The sequence below is a fragment of the Symsagittifera roscoffensis genome, chromosome 4 (genome assembly GCF_963678635.1).
Source record: "Symsagittifera roscoffensis chromosome 4, txSymRosc1.1, whole genome shotgun sequence".
NCBI lineage: Eukaryota > Metazoa > Xenacoelomorpha > Acoela > Convolutidae > Symsagittifera > Symsagittifera roscoffensis.
Genome location: NC_087065.1, coordinates 59,123,436 through 59,138,160, shown reverse-complemented (window position 1 = coordinate 59,138,160; position 14,725 = coordinate 59,123,436).

Sequence of the window (14,725 nt, the reverse complement as noted above, 5' to 3'; positions counted from 1 at the left end):
CCCCCCGTAATGACCTATTGAGCTATCTCCCCCCAGCAAAAACGAAAAACTCTAGAAAAAGACGTCAGCAAACGAAAGCACGCAATCAATTAACCGACTGAAGTTTATTTTATATGAGTATCAAAAAAAATTTTGAAAAAAAAAATCGAAAATTATGAAAAAAAATTTTGTTTTCGCAACTTTTTGTTTTAGGGAGATAGCCTCATCGAGGAAAGCAATTTACCACGTTTGGTGCTCTAGTTTTGTATCTGAATAGCAAAAAAACGGTTCTCCGCAGCACCTTAATATTGTATGAAAGCTTTTTGTCATTTTAAGAAAGAAAAAAAGTCGCTTTTTATGCCTGTTTTATTGGTTCTTTTTTTCAATCTGAATGAAACTTTCGAGCTTTTATATTGTAAATTTTGGCTTTCCACAGTCGTTGGAAAATATGTTTTATGATTTCATGTCATTCAAACTATTTTCAAGTGGTTATAAACAAGTCTCAAGTACCTATTGATCTATCTTCCCCCCACGAGAGATTGGGGGGGGGGGGAGATTGCTCAATTGATCCCAATTATTTCTCGAGCGGAGATAAGGCTGCCTAATCAACTGGAAATTATAATCGTGGAAAATGTAACTAAAATTCGGTATAGTTTTATTTGAATACAAGAGATTATACTCGTTTATTGAATGATTATAATAGATTTTTTCGTAACTTTATTAAGACTGGTACTAAAATCATAATATAATCAAATATTAAATCTTGATGCTCTTTTTCACTTTCCCCCATATTTGATTTTCAGCTTTGAAAAACAAGAGTAACGTTGTCATAATGTAATGAAGTTTTCATGGTGAACAACTTAACTATTGCGAACTCAGTTGTGTTTCATACCTTACCTCATTACATCTTGCATTCAGTCATAATAACACAAAAGACATTTAAGAACAAGGTAAAATTGAAAGGTGGGGCGAAAATGGAAAGAGCCACTCTTGAAACTGGGTGCCTTTTGTTCTAGTAAAGCAGCCATATTTTTTTTTCTCTATAATGGTAATTGAAATCATTTTTAGCCCTTTTTCTTTCTACAAAGATGGCTAACTTAATTGCATTTCGTGGGCATGAACTTCTAATACAAAAATCAGTGGCCTCATATAAAGTCAAAAAAACTTCCTTGTATCAGAATGAATAAAGGGGTCTATTATGACGCCACTGACACTTGAAACCATCTGAGTTGTCTTTGAGGCAAATTAATATGTCATTCAGAGGTCAAACTGCGCACTGGATAGGCGCACAATTTAGTCTTTAACAAGTCTTTAACAAATCTTTAACACCTCTTTAACAAATCTTTCAACGGTTCAAAGACAATCTAACCGATTCCAATTGACCGTAAGTCATTCTACCCTATACTAATCTACTCTCTAATCCAATCTTCCCTATGCCAAATTACCCTATGCCAATTTACCCTATGTTCTATAAATAGTTCAATTGGTGAGAGAAAACTGAGCTGACTATCTCGGCTTAAGGTCGCCGGTGGGCGCGCTACGCACGCGCCACTTCGCGGCGATAACCGGCTCTATTTTTCCTATAGAGTCCTTCCCTCTGTAGGCAAGCTCGCAACACGTTGGCGCGATGGCGGCGATCACTATTTTGCTGCTATCATTCCGTCTTCATTTAGGCGTAGTATGAATGGGCGTAAGGTAGATTGGCATAGGGTTAATTGGTACATAGGGTAGAATGGCATGGGGTAAAATGGAATAGGGTAAACTGGAATAGGGTAAGTTGTCTTGCTACCCTTTAAATTTTGTCGGAACGAACAAAGAAAACTAAAAAACAAAAAACATAAAAAAGAGCGTCAGTAATTTTTGTTTGGTCAGTACAAAAAGTATAAGCTCTTTGATTTTCTTGTTTTCTTCAATATCTAGAAATCTTAGCGTACGTATGTATCAAAAACCGTTTATTTGATAGAATTGGTAGTTCTACTCTGTTTTTTAGTTCATCGTACCTGTAGAAATATCAAAACTCGCATCATTTCGTTTATGCTAATCAGTGGACCTATCAAAAGCTGTTTAAGGATAGTCAGTTTCTGCTGGTAAAAGATCCGAAGAAAAATGCATTGTAACTCGGCAATTAACCCGCATGTCTATCTTCATGACAATTGGACCACGTGAACAAAAGTTAGGAGGCTCTTTCCAGTTCCCCCTTCAAAATACCGAGTTTTATGTTTGTTTTACGTGTTATTACGGCTAAATGCGTGTTGTTACGCTGTAAAGTATGAAGAACAAATCTGGTCACAGTTGCCGATTTCTTCACCACGCCAAATTTCCACGCCAAATTTCATATATGACACTGTTAAATAAGCTGGCTCTTTTCCAGTTCCCCCCTTTGATTTTTTCTGAAAGTCATTATATAGAAGTCTATTTAAAATGACTTTTCATGTTAGAAACTGCAGTAAAACGTGTCAGTGTGAACAGGTGAACACATTTCTAGAACATTTCTAACATGCAAATTGCCGCGTGAACAATTTTTGAACATCTCTGTTTTGTAATTTAACAAGGGGGGTGGGAAACTGGAAAAGAGCCAATAAGCTTTTCAAATTGAATTTGAAAGGGGGACTGGAAAAGAGCCGGTTAAGAATGTAAACAATTCAGGTGGGGTGAGGACGATAGAAGAGCCGGTTAATTTCACGAATACTAATTTCATTCTTATCTACCTGCTTCCTTCTTGAGAATAGATCCCGGAGCCTGCTCTTGAATTGACTCTAAAAACTGCTGCTTCCTGAAAATTAGCGCCAGTGGAATTGAGGGACGTCTATCATCCTCATACCTGCTCAGCTTCTCGGAAGTATCTGTCGACACAGAAAAATCTCCGACCACATCTGGAAAGTCTTCACGAGATGACTCATAATCTTTTTGGGTTCCGATTGGCTGTAGTACCAAAGTTGCGGGCTCTTGAAGTTCGTAATCTGGTTGTATTTCAGCAAACTCGGGCTGTTCGAAATCTTGACTCGGGTCTCTCTGTAACAACTGTTTGGCGTCTTTAGCCAATGAGAGGCGTTTTTGGATATCGCCCAACATTGTAATAGCTCCAATCTAACCTAACTTGTATTTTAAACTATCGGAGTTTTCTTTTTCTGTCTGAAATATGCCGCACGTGCTAAATACCATTTGAACTTCAGTCTTTGTCAACAAAATCTATAGACTTAAAATTTCACTTCTGAGACAATTGAAAGTTGTCCTGATAACTTTAAAAGAAAAAAATTTAAAGTCTATTTTAAGATATTTGGACTGTTAATCAAAAATCAGCTCTTTTTCAGTTTTTCCACCCCCTTGTAAAATTACAAAAAAAACTGTTCAAAAATTGTTCACACGCCATTTTACATGAAAGAAAAGTGGACAAAATTTATTCACCTCTTCACACTAACACGTTTAAACGTAGTCTAATTCATGGAAACGTCACGTTAAATAAACCTTCATACTTTGAGTTTTAGAAAAAATCAAAGGGGAACTGGAAAAGAGCACTAAAATCGACCGTCAGATGCACCACTTTTTACTTGATCTACTTGGGATGCTTCCAAGTTTTCCCAAAACTTGGTAATTTGAGCTTTTTTCTTCAATACTGCCACAACCTTGCCTGGAAAATGCCAAAATGAGACAAAGGTCAGTTATTTGTGGCGCGGTAGGCACTCAAACTAAAGCAACCTTGTTTAAAATCTGTCTAAATATTTGGCAGCATTAGCTCTTTTTAAACACCGTTCCCTGAAAAACATCAAACATTGAAATTAAATTGGCGAACTAAAAACACTGATGTCATCTCATATTTCATCAAACAGGTCCTCGATGTCTGCTTTTTTGATGTCCATAATTTCGTAGAGTTATGAATCCTATAAAATTCATTGATCTCCTTTTTGTTTTCAATTTTTTGCAATGTTCCTCATTTTCTCTTCTCGGTTGGAATCAACACCTGTTGGTTATCCGTAAAATGTTTGCAGTTTTTTTCCGTTTCTGCGCGCAATCTTACTTGTCTAGGTCATTGTAAGATTTCCATTCATCCGAGATATTTTTACTGTCTGTAGCAACGCTACTTTTTATGATGGGCATGAGCAAATAGTTTTTGATTTTCTACACCAAACAAGAAACAATATACCTCCAAACACCCATTCTTTTTGACCGTTCTATGTTTATTATAACTTCATTTCACAAAACAACTCTCAGCAATCTTGACTGATTTGCTTTTCCACCACTTTTTTCTGTGCACAAATTTTTTGCACAAAAAATTTCAACCGGCAGTCGTAGAATGCCTGTTTCCAAGCTCTTTTGCACAAAAAGTTGATTAAGTTATACTTTTCCGACCAGCAGTACAAAAAATATAAACTGTTAATAGCTGAGATGTGTTCCTTGGAGCCAAGGGTCTGCCTTCCTTGTTTTTGTTTTCTACAAGTTTTCGCACAACATCTTTATTGATCTTCGCATGCCGAATTAGTTATTTTTAATTCTTGTGGGTAATCACCAAATGTTTCCCTGCGTAAAAGTTACATGTTTTGAAGAAAATCAAAAGAACTTTAATCACAATGTTTTTTCAAGCTTTTCTGGTAATATCATTTTAATTTTGTTTTCTGTGTATCATTTTACGTTAGTTGGAATTTTATTGAGTTTTGTTTAAGATGTGAATTCAGATCAAAATAAGATGAAATCAAAATCACCGCATTATTATAGTTCCAAACACGGTAGTTTATTGATAATTATGGGATGTAAAAGCCAAAAACTTCGGTTCTGGACTTAATACATGTCTCGGAGAATTTTTTTAAAAGGTTTTCCTGTTTTGTTTAATTTCGCGATCACCAAAAAATCGTTTTTTTTACAACTTCAAAAAGGTACAGTAAAATTTTTTTCTTTCTCTTCGTGTTCAGCAGTTTAATTTTGCTACATTGAACAATTGATTTTGTCGAAATCTTAATTTAACATGCTGTTGCACTCGAGCGATTGGGTTACTACGGTTTTCCAAGCCTTCCTAACTGTTAACCCGCACACGATATGCCGTGTCCAGGTTGGGTTGATTCATAACTGACACTGAGCATTTGGGCGGAAAATAGCAACATTTTTTTGTTTTCTTTTCTAGCCAGAAGTTTAACATAAGTTTCAAACGGAGGCCAGCGTTCGTCATCCAATCAATTTTTTAGTTGATCGGGTTTTTTTCTCAGTTTCCTACTGTTGTTTTTATATGCCCCGTGCCTAATTTTTTCACTGAGAAGCATGTCCAAAAAATTTAGCCCCAAGCCAGTGATACAAAGCCTAGCAAAAACTTTATATCAACAATAAGGTTGTGAAATGAAACAAATAGTTTGGGTGGACTTTATTTGTGCTCTCTTCTTCGGACATTTAAACGATTGCAAAAAAAGTTGTTTAACTCATCAAACCTAGATATACGTTTTGTTCTTGTTTCAATATCAGCCGTTATCGGGGTTTTCTGACCAGTCTTTTTGAGTGCACTTTGAGTCCACTGCGTTTTATTTGGAGACCAGCGCTTTTTTTCGTGTCTACTGCAACCTGAGACATCATTTCCAGACTTTCTTTGAGATTTGTACTCTCGAGACTTCAGTCCAAGTAAATCTCGGTTTCTGAATGACACCAACTTGGCTTTTGGACAACTGGACAAATTCTTTGACTTAGACCCAGGGGCGGATCTAGGATTTTCTCGAGGAGGGCGGATTCAAAAAAAAAATTGGGAAAATTTTGTCGACCGTTTTTTTAGGTCAACCAAATTGATTTTCTGAGCTCTCCCAAAGCACTACAAAGACTCTGTTTTTTGAAAAGTTTTACCAAAAAATTGAGTTTTCTTCGGCGCGCGCTGCCCCTCAAAATTAGTATATATTGGCGCCAAAGGCGCCTCTAGAAAAATTTTAGAGTCCGCAACCAAAAATGAATATCCCAAAATAGTACAAAGGGGGTACGCTTTGCGTCGGCAGGGGGTCGAATCCCTGAGGGGGGACTCGTCTTATGGTTTTCAAATTAAAGAAAAAATGACCCGCAACTGCCAGTTTTAAGCTGGCAGTCTTTCAAAAAAGTATCAGACAATAAGTATCAGTCACAACTGGAATTTTTTACTTTGCCGCACCCCCAAGAACAATATAGCTTCCTATGTTTTTCTCATCCTCCGAAAGTTGCAACAGAAGGTGTTTTCGCCGATGTAACATTGTCTGAAAATATGTAAGCTAAAACAAACCAAAACTAGCAAGAAAAACCAAAATGAGTTGAAACTTTAACTGAACAAATTGATATGGATAAATAAGTCCTTTGGAAACTAAACCACCAAAATCTGAACAGACGGTTGCTTGATCAACAAAAAAAATAGTTTCAAAAGAGGAGTGGACTTTGTTGAAAGTGTAACTAAATTGATTGAGTATGAATCATATATAAAATCAAATCACAAGGTTTCCCAAAATGGGGAAAACTTTTCAAAGTAAATTTTGACGTAATAACTGCAATTTTTCCCCTCTGCGAAATGAGGAGCGAAATGATTTTTGTTTGTTGTATAAAATCAGAGTAACTAACTACTTTGTATATAGAAATCAGACGTAATTGCTAGTCTATTGGTAAAAAAACTTCCAACGGATTGAGGTAAAGTAAGAATTCTAGCATTAAGACTCGATTTTGATGGCAATTATGCAGTACGTTAAACATGAAAATAAGTTTTAGCACTGAAAATTGTACACTAGGATGTTATTCAAATGAATGGCACTAAATATGTTGAGGCTAGAGTTCAAAATCTAAAAGTTTGATCCAGAAAAATTTGATTTTTTCTTGAAAGAAATCTGTCGATTTACGATGGAGTTTTATTATCTGACTGATATCGAGTGTCAAAAACAGCCCACTCTTCTCTCAAGGAAGATGAAATTGAATGAATGCATGCTGTGCCGATGTCTACTGGCGGTTTGGCCTCGGGTTGGTCTCTTGTGTTTTCTGAAAACGTGATGATGAGTGTATCCGTTATTTTTAGGTTGCGAATGTGCAGGCGCGAATGTGTAGTATTGGCGATTGATTTTAGAACGGCGCTGCACTTCCTTGTATATTCTTCGATTGAAACAGATATTTTGGTTGATTGGATGATCACGATAAAATTTTTGGCTTATCCGATATGATCTCCATTATCTATGAAATTGCTATCAGCATAAAAATTAAGTGGACCGGCAAGAGGAGATTTACCAAAGTGATTTCCGACCTCTATTTATTACGACAAATTGACAATTTCGTAGACTGGACCGAGTCATAATCCATTGGAGCGTTGCCGGGTTCAGAAATAATGTTTGTAATCTTTTGGTGTCGACATCCTTTGGAGTGGCTGAAACAATTGAGGTTGAGCAATCTGTTATCTGTGGTGTGTAAAGTCACAAATTTAATCGTGTTTTCAGAAAGTTTTATCCAATTCATGAGAATTTAGAGTCTTCTGACGATCAGAGATTAATCTCTCCCTCCCACGTCTCTCGAGGGAAATTTTGCCACCGACCATTCCCAATCGCTAAGATCCGAATGAATTTAACATGATTCGTCGCAAGCGAAGTAAGGTAAGGTTTTTTCTTTCTTTGACCGTGGAGATTGTCTCCTACTGGGCTTTGTTGACGTCTTGGTTTGCCTTTTGTTTTTGGGTATGTCTTCTGACCTGTTTTCTATCTGGACAATGGCCCTACCTTGTGGCTTTCCTTTTATTGGCTGAGCGCTTGAGGAATACTGGATGAGAGCTGGTGTTTTCTTTGTCCAAAGTTATCCTTTTTGATGGTTGTCTCCGATGAAATCGTCGGATATTTCTTCAATCCTCTCCTACTTACTTCGTTATTTTGGTTAACTATGTGTGGTGGAAAAGAATTACTTTCCGTCAGAGTGTGAGGGTATAACGTGCCCGATTTTCTCACCGCAATGTCAGTCATACGAATATCTTTTCCAGCGGATATTTCTATCGTGAATTTGGATGAGTTTACAATTTCGGCATTAAAGTCTTCGGAGTATGCGGTTCCATTAACTTGATTATCGGCTTCGCAAATTATGTAACCTTCGTGAATGGATTGTCCATATAATTTCTGTTGTTAGAGAACCCGGCCACATTCGTCTGGTCCTCCAAGTCATAGTCGTTGGGCTTCTGTTGTTTAGTTACATTGGTTTGTCACAGTAATTGTCCTCAATTCTGCCGTCGGTTCCTCAGTTTTGTGTTCTAGTTTTAGCCATGATTGATTTTCCTTTGACTAAAGTAACCATCAAATTATCTGAGGCTGAGGCTAAGGATTCCGAAATAGTTTTTGGTATTCTTGCAAAATATTTTTCAATTGGTAAATTTTTGGTTAAAGATTGAATAGATGAGCGCTAGATCCAAATACTACGGGAAACGGGGTTGATAAGGTAAGGTCCAGGAAAGTCGAATAACTTTGAGAGAAATTTTGTTACAGTATCCACAAATATTCCAAACAGTCTTTTGGACTTCTGATCACCGACGGTGCAAAATATAATTTTTATTTTGTCTGAATTGCAAAATAACTTGAAATCTTGACTTTTATAGCGAAGTGCGAGGTATCTTTTAATTGATTTTGGTATGCCGTGAAAGTAAGAAAAAAATCTTCGATAAAACCAAAAACGGTGTTATTTGAACTATTTGACGTAAAGTTCGTTGAAAGAAAGTTCGAGAAATAATTGATGCCGAAAAGGTTGTAATTCTAACGAGCTTTCACAATCTAACTCTAATTCTTCTTTTTGTTCTGGAAGAGCTAGTAATTTTCCTACGAAACGTTTGGAGTAAATGTTTCAAAATTCTCACCTGCTTTGTTTATTGAGATCAGCTGATACCGTGGTGATAAATCAGCTTGTAGACGTGCAGCCACCATTAGTCAGCCAATAAAAACTCAAACCAAAGTGTCCTGGATGAGTCTCATATAAAGTATTCAGCATCGAATTTTTCAAGTTGAAGGGAATAACTAAGTTCCCATCCATATTCAATAATCTGGAGTGTTCCTGAAAATCTTTTATATAATGCTGAAAATATGCTCCGTATTTACACTTTTCCGATGAAGTTCTTTGACTAATGGCGATATGAACTGAGCTTTTTCGGAGGGTAAGGACAAAATTTATTTATTAAAAAATGAAGTAAAGTCAAGTGGTTTGTCGGGCGTTTTCAGCTGTTCTCGGTTCAGTTGATTCTTATTAAGGGAAACAATGATACCAATGATATAATTACAATTCTGCCAATTGAAATTTATACAGATTTATTCAATTAGAGTCAAGAGTAGCATTTAAAAACATGAAATTACTGATACAAAGTAGAGCAAAGCGGAAACAAAAATTATAATTTCCAGATTAGGGGAAACTACGCTGCAGCTGTAATTTGAAAGCTTGATTAAAATTAGAAACGGTTTCTACTACTATTTTTTGTCGTAGGTTGAAAATGGGATAACTTTTTGAGAAAGAAGTCAATAAAGAAGTCTGTGTTTAGTTGAGAACTTAAAAGGTGGTAGCCTATCTACCTAACGTGTAAATTTACTGTGGTATGTTTTATTACTGTGATTTGTATACAGAGCTGAATTTTTGTGCGTGCGATGTAAGTCGTCCGATTTTTCTCTCGTTCTGAAGTTTGTTTTTGTCAAAATATGCATTTTTGGTTAAATTCACAAACTCTTGTACGATCTTTTGGAAATGATCGTATGATTTTTGTTCCTTTCGAATATTTTTAAATTTTGTTCAAAATCGGTTTTAAAGAGCTATCATTGTTGCAAGATTAACATCAAATTTCATATATTGGTTTGTAGATCCTAAAAATGATTTTATAAGAATTATTCCCACGTCGGTCATTCAAAGCCGGTCATTCAAAGCGATTGCTAAAAATTCACACTTTGGCCATTTAACGGCAAACTTTTGAGTATCCAGGGTCAATAAATTTATATTTACGAATTTTTTATGTTCAGAAAATTTTCCTTTGCTTGCAATCAAGACATCGTCATGGTAACGATTTTTAAAATGAATAATTCCAACTAATGGTTCTCTAGAAATCATTGGGCATATCTGACAATCAGAAGAACCAACTGAAACTGATAGGTACCACCTACGGTGCAAAATTTTTGCTTGCATGTAAAGTCGAACAAAGTTATATGGCTAAAAAAGTTCAACGAGTCGAATTTCGTAAGTCCAACATATGCGGTGGATTTTTCAGATAATTTCGCTGCGATATTATCTCAAGCTAAAGAATGTCGAGCACTTGATTTTTGTTCTGTAAAATTTAATTGCTTACAAATTTCGAATCTAACTCTAGTTAATTGATTTGTCGTCGTTGGAAAAATCGACAATAGGGCTAATTAGTCGATTTTTGCCTCACTTGCTAAATTTTCTGATCTGTCCCTCAGATTTTAATCTAAGAAGTTCGTCATTGACTAAGCCTTATACATGGACCAGTAGTCTTCTTCCCTTCAATTGGAAGAGTTTTGATTGCTCAAAGAGATGTGTTACTCTCATTTGATTCTTGGTTTTTCCAATCGAAATACTACTATTTTAATATTATTTAAAAACTCATCATTTGGGTTATATAAGTCTTTATTTGAAATAATTGACTGAATGAGTCTTGGAGAAATGTGACAAGCAGAGCTTCTCTGGGCTATATCTATTCCAATTTTTTGTAGATTTTTGTTGCCTGGAATGTCTTTTTTGTAATAATATGTTAGAAGGAAGGAGTATCATTATTTATTATATCATCCGTAAGAAAACATCGGAACTGTGTTTCTACCAATAATTTTGATCGCTGTATCGATGAATCCATAAAATTCGTGAGGGGATTTTCTCTATGAAACCAACAGGACTCGAGGAGCCTACTATACTGTTTGGGCATACTTGGTTTTTGTCTTCCAAGGCTGTTTTTAAAAACGTGCTCTTTTCTTTTCTGTCTTCTTCGTGAAGAGTTCTGACGTTAAGCACAGAGTTATTGAGATTTTCCATTTGTCCGACTTCCGAACACGCATTTTTATTAATAAAAAAATAAGACCAGATCACAGCAAGTTTTATTTCAACTAAAAATTAGTACTGTAACAAGAAGCAGTAAGCCAGTGAATTAGTTTGATTTTTCCAGAAAATCAGTTTTTAACGACGTTTATAAATCGCATGCGCTGAAACAAAAATTGCCCTAGAAAAATCCATTTTCTAACTTAGAAACACTTCCTGATTGCAAGCATAAAAATTGTTCAACTGAGTTTAATTATTAACAAGGATGATTTTTTTTCTGCATGTTTTGATAAAAAATCTGAACGAAATAATAGAATTTAAATTTTTTTTTTTTGAATTTCCAAGTTTTTGACTTCCAAATTTGCGCTAAAAATCTCAAAAAACTACATTTACAAATTTTTTTTCTTAATTTCACGGCTTAACTAAGGCTCAAATAAGCTATTGCAATTAGTAAACACCTTACGTATCAGATCAAAAAAAGACCAAAATCCAAGAAGTTCAAAAATTCAAGTTTTTCTCGACACTGAAAAACCTTTTTAATATTTTTAATGTCGTTTGAGTCACGACTGAAAGGGCCAAATATCTCTCAACTGTATCTAATGATGATTTGTGATAGCTGATTTTCCGTGGAAAACAAAATTTGAAAAAAATTTAAAGTACACCCGAATACAAAGTTCCTCTCCATTTTCAAAGGTCGAAACAAAAACAAAAAAACCAAGTAACTTTTTCCTTTTTAATCCCGAAACGATTTTCAGAGAAAAAAACCGAGTTTTATTTTATACTTGTGCAGCATAATCACTTTTATTAACAAGATCAACCATATGCGATATAAACAGGAGTGTTATTGCGATTCAAATTGGAAAAAAAGCGTTTCAGTTGATCCCGTGCTTTTAAATCATTTTAAGAATATGCAATTTTTTCAACAAAAATCTATTTGAGATGACTAATGCGTTTTGGAGTATTAAGGCATTAAATGTGTTCAAGAACGCCAAAATGATGTTTTTTCATGTTCTGCCCTTGTTTTGAACTAAATTGCTCTTGTTTGCTGAGGATTTGCAGGTTTGTTGTGGACGCACTCTTTTATCGTATCCTGTAAGACTCAAGCTACAAATCTGTTTCAATCTCTCTAAATTACTGCCAATTTAAGCAGAAACAACATAAAGAAATCACATTCATAAAAGAATAAGGTACTACTTATTCGGCACAACAAGAGCTAGTAAAATGACCTAGTCGGAGAACATTTTCAACCAATTTTTTTTTGTCTAATTGAAAAAATTTAAGTCAAATGTTTTTACACTATCAATTTGAGCGTGAACAACCTCAGCATCTCAAAAGAACGTAAAATAAATTAGTTCGAGTTTAGGGGATGGGTCGCCCTATTTCTCTGAAGCGATTCGTGATTACTGTGGGTTAGTTTATACTGCTTCGTCTACATAAGCGCCTTAGTAAGAGCCAAAAATTGATGTCCCCTTGGGCTGCGCTTATCAAAAATCTACACTAAATCCCCTGAGTTCAAGACTACGTCACTGTTGGAGAGCCACTTAAGGAGCTCATTCACAGCTGGCACATGGTCACGAAGCCAACAAATCTGTGATGTTCATATACTCGAAATAAAATTGGAAAAAAAAGAGTAGGGAAGCTGGTATCTTTTCGGTCTAGCAAAAAGTGATTAGGAGAAAACATTTCAAAATAATCCTGACTCCGGACTGACTGATGTAATAGGGCGAGTGATAATGGATAATTTAACGCAATTTTTTTTTCGAGAACTTCATGAGAGAGTTTCCTGCTTCCTGTTTTTGCGTAGCATATTCTGTTACAATACCAAACGAGTCGTTCCCGTGAACGACGGTGGTGCGGGGCAGTAGGATGGGTCAATTTCTGTTTACTAACTTTAGCTTGTGCAAAAGAGCTTGTGCGTTAGCAAAGAGCTTGTGCGTTAGCAAATAGCTTGTGCGTTCCAGGACTGAATAGGACGCCAAAAGATTTTCACTCAGCTTCCGCAAAACCGGTGCCATTCTCTGACCAAAGGACCGACAGATTGTCTCAACAAGCAATGAATATTTTCTTTCCCATTACACATGAATTCTTATCCTTGGATCAGACAACCTGAATTGTTATAAACCTAGTGATTATACATTTAAATATACAGCGTCTTCGCTTCTCAGATTCCCTCCTGATTGAGAAGCAAAAGGGTCCAAAAGTATCAATCCCATAATTTGTAAAAACTGGCTGGCGGTAACTGCGCCATTCATTTAGCAAGATGCTGTTAGCAGTGTCAGTTTTATTGCTTTGCGCTTGCTACAATTAAAACAGTGGACTTCAATGAACGTTAACAAGGAGCGAAACTACAAGATCGCAACTTCTAATTGGTTACCGCATCATTCGAACTTGTGTTTGGCAACCTTTTACTGTAAAATTCCGTCCGATCTGCGTTTCTGTTTTTTGTACCCGGTTCATCGTTAATCTTTGTTTGATTAGTTGGATTTTGCATAAGAGTCAGGCATGGAATTGTTACACACGTTTAGCAGTACGCAGAAGTGCAATATGGGTGGTAATACATTCTTGTTTGGAGCCCTGTTTTGCTCGATGACAAGGATGGAAAGCGTGATTTCTTGTAAACAAGAGAAGTTACTTTTTTTCTGCAAAGAAGTTTGCTTGTTGTGTGGCGATTTTTTCCTTGAACACAGAGCATTTCTACACGGCAGGCTTGCCCTTGTTTGACAATACAAGATGATTTCTCAGTCTCAAACTTTTTTCAACTGAAGTTGTGTTGCATTTTACGTTTTTAGATTTTGGTTGTTCATTTTTAACTTTAGATCTTCATTAGATTTTTTTCTGTTTCATCTTCTAACAAAAAAAAACTGATTTAACTCCAGCATTACAAATTACGTATCATCATAAAAAGCGACGACGATGTAGATATTTTTCCGTTCAAGGAAACCTGAAAACAACCGTCAGGCTGTAGATGATCAGTCAGACGCTGTTTATTCAGATTTTTGCAATCGGAGTTGTGAATGATTCGAGATCAATTAAAATTGGGATTTAAACATGTTTTTTTTTGTCTAGAGTACTTAAAGTGTTCTCATACAATCTTCCATTTAATGCTTTTTCGAGGAAGGGGAGCTTAATGCGAGGAAGGCGAGGTTTGACCATTATTGGCTGCACAATATTGGTTCTGATCAGCGTATGTGTTTTCAGCCGGTATGTTGTGGTTCGGTTAATTCAAAAAGGAGTTACTATCACTTGCTATTGGCAAAATATCAGGCTGGGAAAATTTAGTTACCGATGAAAAAGCATCAATTGAGTTCGTATTACCATCACTTATCACACAACTATAATGTTGGGCTACTGCGGGTATCCAAGATTACTGGCAAGTTCTGTTGACTAAGAAGAAAAGAATAAACGTTGAATGAGTTGCTTTACACCTTGTGTGGTAACAACTTTTGATTTCGATAGATTGAAATGGCAAATCTGGGGGACAAAACTGCATTGCACGATGGGCGTATCCAGAGTTATGACACTTGATGTCAGACAAATTTTCAAAACATCGACAAGTTTTGAAAACATTTTCAATAGAGCCGGAAGATAAAAATTTAGAAAATACGAAAAACCAAAATTATATTAGCAGCTACTGGTGCGGCTGGATTAAGGAATGACGGCCCATTGACCTTTTGCGTTGCAATATTTCTTCAAATGGGCAAAGACTGAGGTTTGTGCGGAGGATAAGCGGATGTTGCCTGCGTTAACCCAAGGCAGTCGCAAAATGACATGTTTGGTTGATCGAGGA